Source organism: Equus quagga, chromosome 4 (genome assembly GCF_021613505.1).
Source record: "Equus quagga isolate Etosha38 chromosome 4, UCLA_HA_Equagga_1.0, whole genome shotgun sequence".
NCBI lineage: Eukaryota > Metazoa > Chordata > Mammalia > Perissodactyla > Equidae > Equus > Equus quagga.
The window spans coordinates 62,339,691-62,346,195 of record NC_060270.1 but is presented as its reverse complement, the minus strand read 5'-3'; the positions used below and the strand labels follow the sequence as shown (position 1 = coordinate 62,346,195).

The 6,505-nt window shown below is 46.1% G+C and overlaps 1 pseudogene; it reads left to right on the top strand.

Moving 5' to 3' along the window:
• The first annotated feature begins 2,437 nt into the window (after window positions 1-2,437).
• Window positions 2,438-3,866, top strand: LOC124238309 (syntenin-1-like; annotated as a pseudogene).
• Window positions 3,867-6,505: the final 2,639 nt, after the last annotated feature.

Below are 6,505 nucleotides of genomic sequence, written 5' to 3'. Positions count from 1 at the left end.
GAAATTTACCTCAATTTTTAAAAATGTTTTAAAAGAAGGCAACAGGACTCAGTCAAGCTGACTTCCAGTGTCATTGCTGCAGGTCTTGTGTTCAGCTACCCTGAACTTCTCGCTTAGTCCCACTAAAAAGCAGAGGGGAGAGTTCCTGCGCTAGGCGTTTTACAGGAGTCTTACAAAGCCAGAAGAAACGCTGTGGCTAACAAAGGTGAAAGCACTTGGGGCTGTCAAGATCTGCAAGTATAGGTTGTTGGTGATTCCTCTGGGGCCAGGCCCTGTGCTTTTTGTGCATCTGTCATTTCAGTCCCTGAGCAGCAGTTGCAGAAGAGGAAACTGGGAATCAGCAAGGTGGAAGGACCTGCCCCGTGGTCCAGGATTGGAGCTCAGACCCCTAACTCCAGAGACACACCAAACCCTTAGACTCTCGCGAACTCTCAGCTTTCACAGTTGCCTGTTTTAGCAGCAATCTTGTGCAAATGGCAGTAATTACCTAAGCTTTTCTAAATAACTGTCTTTTGTCAGCCTCACTGCATCACTTGTTTTGTGTCCTTAGTTCAAATGCCACTCGTGGTCAAGACTGTTCTTTTCAAGAGAAGCTCAGGTGCCGGAAAGAACAAGAATTATACCCAGCAGCTGCTTCATTATGGCAGATTATAGTTTACCCTGAAGAAAAGCCTCCATGTGAGCTGGAAATCTTGCAGGCCCAGATCAGTGCCCTCCATCATCACTCCCACCTCCTCCGACCAACCAACGAACCACAGGGGCTGGGGTTCACAGAAACGGTGAGCACATGGGAAGAGGAAGTTGGTGGGGAAGGTGAAAAGCCAGGGAGCCCCAGGTGGCCACTGTGTCTCTCTGTGAACCACAGGAATAAGAGTAACAGTGGGTGTTTGTTGTGAGCCTGTATGTTGCAGGCATGGTCCTTATGATAAATTACTTATCCTCCCAACCATGAGCAGTGGGGGCTGGTGTCTTCCATATGTCGAATATAATCACTGGGGCTCTGGTGATGAGATCCGTTCTTCTGGCAAACAGGGACTGGGATGGGCCCTGGCAGGGAGCTGGGCAGACAGAGCAAAAGTCCCAGCTTCGTGCCTCAAGAAGCTAACAGTCTTGTGGGATTATGGGGGAATATATGTTGCCATGACAGGCATCAGCAAGGGTGAGGAGGGGGGGACCTGGGCAGGACTGGCCATGCAGAAAACAGGGTGGGGTGGGTCAGGGGAACTGGGCGTAGGGTCCCAGGTGGAGAAAGATGTATGAGGGAGGCAAAGGCAGGAGAGAGCCTGCCAGAGGTCCCACAGGGTAGCAGGGAAACCCAAGCCCACCGCTTGCTGGGCTATGCCACCTGGAGATCAGGTTCCAGACTGCCAGTCACCCGCCAGTTGGCCCTCCTTCCCTGGGTTCAGAAACATGTTGGGCGTGTGTGAGCTGGGAGGCAGGAGGGTGCCTTGCATGCAGATACTTCCAGAGGGGAACAAGCAGGCACTCCACCTAGGGACTTATGCGACCTCCCCTCCTCCTGGACCCCAGACACTTCTCTGTCCCTGGGGTCCTGGGCCCTGCCTAGTGACATCTTAAGAGGTTCTCAGCATCCAGCAAGTCTCTCTGTCTCTCTGAACCTAAATGTTCTCGTCTGACCAACGGAGACTCCTCCAGCCAGGGCTGTGGGTTAAATGCAGCAGACTTGATGGTAGGCGTGTGGGTGACTCCTCCTCTACACTGAGCATGGTCTCGATGCCTGCCAGCTCTTAACTCATCTGTCTAATCCTCATGACCCCCTTGGGAAGCAGCAACTGTTATTAGACATTTGACAGGTGGGGAGCTGAAGGCACAAGGAGGTTATGCAGCCTGTCTGAGGTCACAGACTAGTAGGTGGTGGCGCTGGAATTCCAACTCCAGTTGCTGGCTCCAGTGTACTTGGGCTGGCCCTGAGTAAGGGCCCACATCCACCTCTCCCTCCTGATCTCCCTCAGCAGATCCCCCACATCTTCTGTTGAGGCCATAGATATCCTGAGGAGCAAGGCAGAGGACACTGGAGGCAGAGATACCACTGAAGATTCCAGGCAAAAGGTGGCTACAGGCAAGACATGTCGGTGGACAGCAGAAAGCACCAAGGCTAACGAGGGAGGTGCTGCCAGTCTCCTGAAAAGGCAACTAAAGGTAGAGGAAAGACACAGCTTGAGTGACACGACCATCAACTCCATCTTCTCCTCATGAAATGCCTTCAGAATGAGCCAGGTCTTCTTTAGCCCAGAGAACCAGGAAGTAGAAGTGCGGCGTCCAGGTCTGAAAGGCGGGGAGCGAGTTTTGCTGTATTGGATGCCACGTCTTTTTGGTTCACGTGCTTTCAATTAGTCTCTCTGATCTTATGGAACACTCTTTATACATACAATTCATGTCGTCAAAAATCAATGTGGCTGGAGTGACCGAGGCGGCGGCGAGTGGATCCCAGCGGCCTAGAAAAATCCTGCAAAAATGTCTCTGTACCCATCTCTTGAAGACCTGAAGGTAGACAAAGTAATTCAGGCTCAACTGCCTATTCTGCAAACCCTTCCAACCCAGCAGTTTTGTCTGAAGCTTCTGCTCCTCCCATCTCTCAAGATGGAAATCTCTATCCTAAGCTGTATCTGGAGCTCTCTCAGTACATGGGCCTGAGTTTAAATGATGAAGAAATATGTGCAAATATGGCCATGGTCCCTGGAGCACCAATTCAGGGACAATTGGTAGCAAGACCTTCCAGTAAGAACTATATGGTGGCTCCTGTAACTGGCAATGATGTTGGGATTCGTAGAGCAGAAATTAAGCAAGGGATTCGTGAAGTCATCCTGTGTAAGGATCAAGATGGAAAAACTGGGCTCAGGCTTAAAGCAAGAGACAACGGAATATTTGTGCAGCTAGCCCAGGCAAATTCTCCAGCCTTGCTGGTTGGCCTGAGGTTTGGGGACCAAGTACTCCAGATCAACGGGGAAAACTGTGCAGGCTGGAGCTCTGATAAATCGCACAAGGTGCTCAAACAGGATTTTGGAGAGAAGATTACTATGGCTATTCGTGACAGGCCCTTCGAATGAACAATTACCATGCATAAGGATAGTACTGGACATGTTGGTTTTATCTTTAAAAATGGAAAAATAACATCCATAGTGAAAGATAGTTCTGCAGCCAGAAATGGTCTCCTCGCAGAACATAACATCTGTGAGATCAATGGACAGAATGTCATTGGGCTGAAGGACTCTCAAATTGCAGGCATACTGTCAACATCTGAGACTGTGGTTACTATTACAATCATGCCTGCTTTTATCTTTGAACATATTATTAAACGGATGGCACCAAGCATTATGAAAAGCCTGATAGATCACACCATTCCTGAGGTTTAAAAGTCATGGCACAACGGAAACTTCGCTGAACTTCTCCAGTTTACTTCTTTGGCAACTTAACTTTATATTATGCACATGAAGCTTTCTAGGAGCCAGAGAGCATATGCTGCATGAGGACCTTTCTGTCTTACATCATGGCTGGGAGTCTTACTGTTTGATCTGATACCTTGTTCAAACTTCAAGATAGTTGTATAGCCTTACCCTGGTTTTACAAATGTGAAACTTCGAAAACATTTACTGACTTTCATAGAATAGTTTCTCTACTGGAAACCTGATGCTTTTACAAGCCATTATGATTAGGATGACTGATACAGGCTTAGCTTTGTGTTAGAACCAGTTACCTTTATCCTAGAAATCAAGTAGTGCTGTTTAATTACTTTAGTTCTATGGGATATTTGCATTTTTACTCTGTTTACCATAGCACATTTAGAATGATTGCTTTCGATAGTTTTTTTTTCTTTTAGTTCTGTGTGTTTGTGTGTGTGTGTGTGTGTGTGTGTGTGTGTGTGTGTAAAACACCAAGTAAGTAACACTGGTTTCATTCCATTGTAAGCATTAGACAGTGTATGTAGGTTGCAAGAGATTGTGTAGATTACCACTAAATTTTAACGACGTAGATTGTGTAGATTACCACTAAATTTTAACGACATTCACTCAATATGCTTAGACTGTTGCCTTAACTATGCTAAGAATCTAGAATAAAAGCCAAAATGTAACTACTGCTGCCTTTCTGAAACCCACCATGCAGTTCTCTATTAACTGAAATGTTCAGCAGCCCAGAGCAGTTAACTGGGAGATACTGAGCTATAGCATAGCTGCTTAGCTGCATTTGAGATTTTCTAGTCATTGTGTAATGGAAACTTCTTTCTTCTAAAAGTTACTGGTATCACTTTCTGAGAAATGAATCACTATATATTTAATGTAAAAATTCATATAGGAAATAGGACAAACTTCTGACTCCCTTCTTTCATTTTTAGATTAAGTGGGATAATACCTAATTTGGGCATTTTACTCTTAGCATTATGTAACCTTGCTTCTTTGGCATGGTCATAGAATGTTTCCCTGGTAATTTGTTCCATGTCCTGACTCCTCCCTGCAAACAAAATGGCAGTGACACTTCACCTCATTTTTTTCTTCTTTTTGATTTATGTCTATTCTATTTTAATTAAATATGTATAAATAAAGTTAAAAAAAAATCAATGTGCCTGAAAGTATTGAACTCTTTTAAAACAAAGTCAATGTTTCTCAAAATGACTTTAGTCTTCCCAAAGGATAAATGGTCATTTTTCCTTAAAGGTCACTTTATGCCCACTAATAGCATATCAGTCAGATGTAACATATCATCCAAACGGGACACTTTGAGAGTGAACAGAGGCTCTGTTAATGACACGAGGATGACAGACACAAACTGGGGCAACCTGGTCAGATAGACGTGAAAAAGTGCAACACATCACCCAGATGTTTCCCAGACAAAGAGACACTGGCCTCTTGTGGAGTGACATACATTTTCTTGAAGAATAGTTTCAAAGTCATGTCTGTGATTTCAGTGTTCAGGTACCCACCCTATTAGTGCTAGTTTTTGCCTTTAGGCTGATCTACTACAGTAAGCAGAGGGCAATGAAAACACGACCGGGCACTTTAGACAGCCATTATCCCATGCAGGACACACCCTTTGAATTTTGGATTTAGTCATCATTTAGGCAGATCTGTAAGTATGTTCTTAGGATTTAACTATTTAGAGCAGATTTATAAGTACGTTTTTAGAAATAATGGCAAATCATTCTCAAAATAAATGATTTTGTTTGTGTGGAACATTCACTTTACTAGAATTTAACGCAAATATCAAAAATGAATGAATCCAAATTGTTCCATGTCTTTAAATCATCCTTTTATCTGGCTCCCTAAAGGGAGTGAATTTAATTTTAAAAGATTCAAGATATTGACTCTACCATGTGCTCCCAGGGATGTCAATGCGAAATGAGGTCACAAGGAAGGAGACTTCCTGTCCGCGTGGTAAGAGGTACAGGCTGTCTTCTTCCTGAGGAAGCACGCATAAACCAGAGCAAGTCTCCAAAAATCTGATTTTCCTCAAAAACCTTGAGTCAGCATCTAGTTGTACTATAAAAGAAAAGTCCTGGGCATGGAGTCTTATCAGTGTCCTTCAGGGCCCCATCCTGAGAGCAGGATGCAGACTGCCGCAGTTCCCCAAAAGAGGAGTCACAGGGTGCAGAGAACTCCTTGCTGAAGTCTCTGGAAATCGCATTATTCACCACTGGGGAGAAAAACTGCATTTCCTACAAATTGGGAGTTCGGACTCTGCCCCGAGAAAGGCAGCCCCTCTAATTCAGTAGACAGAGAAAGATGGCTGCTCTGTCCAGGAGCATGAGCAGGCAGGACACCTCACAGCGTGAAACCCAAGTGTCGTCATGCACGTGCTCCCCGTTCTCACAGCAATGCTGTCGGGGAGGCAGGTGAGCTGCTCTCCAGACCCCTCCCATGGCGCACACTAGGAATACATCTCCCAGCAGCCTCTGCACTCATGTGGTGTGACACAGAGGAAGTGGAGGCGATGTGTGCTATGTGACCTCACCCACGTCTTCTACTCTCTCTCCCTCTGTCTGCAGCCAGACAGCAATGCCAAGGGCATCTGGGAGCTGGGCTATGAGAATGGCAAGGGCTCCATCCAGAGTTCCAGCCTCGGTCTGTGGATAACACCACAAAGCACCCTCCACCCCTCACCTCCACAGACTCACTGGACTTTATGTGAGCAAGGAGAAAAATGCTAAGGTGTTAGCAGCCACCATCTATCACAGCAGCTCTCTTGATCTTAACTGGTGAAGACTGAGAGGGGTGAGGCGGCCCTGGCCTGGGAGCCAGGCGGAGCCATTGAGATTTGCAGGCGTAAGCATCTCCTCCACCCCAGACACCCTGCCATAGCCTTTCTTAGGTCATATCATGGAATGTTTACAACCCCCCTGGTGACTTTCTTCCACTGTATGATGTAATATTTACAACCGGCCTACCAAGGAGTTCTCCCCATCTCCATTTCATGCCAAGGAAAAGGTGGCGCAGAGAGCTGAAGGAATTTCCTTAAGATCTGGCAGCTGGCCCACGTCAGAGGGGGGATTGTA